Source organism: Anarrhichthys ocellatus, unplaced genomic scaffold (genome assembly GCF_004355925.1).
Source record: "Anarrhichthys ocellatus isolate YVR2014 unplaced genomic scaffold, GSC_Weel_1.0 scaffold3035, whole genome shotgun sequence".
Classification (NCBI taxonomy): domain Eukaryota; kingdom Metazoa; phylum Chordata; class Actinopteri; order Perciformes; family Anarhichadidae; genus Anarrhichthys; species Anarrhichthys ocellatus.
Window position 1 is genome coordinate 5,216 of NW_022283009.1, and position 1,127 is coordinate 6,342.

Here is a 1,127-nt window from a genome sequence, read left to right on the forward strand (position 1 = left end):
AGAGAGAGAGAGAGAAGGCAGAGAGAGAGAGAAGACAGAGAGAGAGAGAGAGAAGGCAGAGAGAGAGAGAAGACAGAGAGAGAGAGAGAGAGAGAGAGAGAGAGATAGAGTGAAGACAGAGACGAAGAATTAGTTGAATACTTTCCCCTGAATCTCTTATTTCTAGGAATGCTTTTAAATGATAAACTCAATAAAATGAACATCAGTGTTTTTTAGAGCTCCACCTTTCATCCACTTCTGTGACGGAGAGATGCTCTCAGCTGAAGAGGCCTTTTGTTCCTCAGCAGCCAGCCGCCTCCAGAGAGGTGTGTGTGTGTGTGTGTGTTTAACAATCACTACTGTGAGCCCCCCCCCCCGCCATCTCCGTACTCACATGACTGCTCTCGTCAGCCTCCTACCAGGTCACATGACCTCCAGTCCTCCAGACCCCTCCAGGACCAACTGCTGACACAGCTGATCGTTAGGGAGACGCTCAGATTGCTTCATCCAAATGTCTATATTGGATAACGCTGCAGAGATAAAAAAGTTTATTATTACATTACTGCAGATATGCATCCATCCCTGAACTCTGGCAGCACAAACACTCACATGAATGGACAAATTATTATCTGTAGATTATATTAAGAGCACAACATTGTGAACCAATACCTTGTATTACAGCACAATAATAAAGCAGCTACAAACATTTATTAACAACAAATGACATGAAAGATGTCGGCTCCACAGAAAGTTTTAGCATCTTTCAGCTCGTTGTTTTGGTTTTCTGGCCCATAATTTTACTGGTTTGGTTCACTCTCACAGCGTTGAAACTGTTTCCTGCAACAACAACAAAAATAACCTCTTGTGTATCACTAGGGACATTTTGGGCTTTTTCCGTTTTCATTTTTCAATAATTTTGTGTGACTAAATGCCTATTTTTAAATATAATTTTGTAAGTTCAACCTCAGCTCCTATTATCTAGTCTATAATAAACTGTGTAGCCAGAATACAGACACTCAGACCCTGAAGGACAAAAATGTACCATTAAAACCACAATGTTTGATCCCATTATATCATAAAGATAAAACATGTTATTCTCCTGGTGTCCACTAGAGGCATCACTGCTGTATTATAGAGATAATACATGT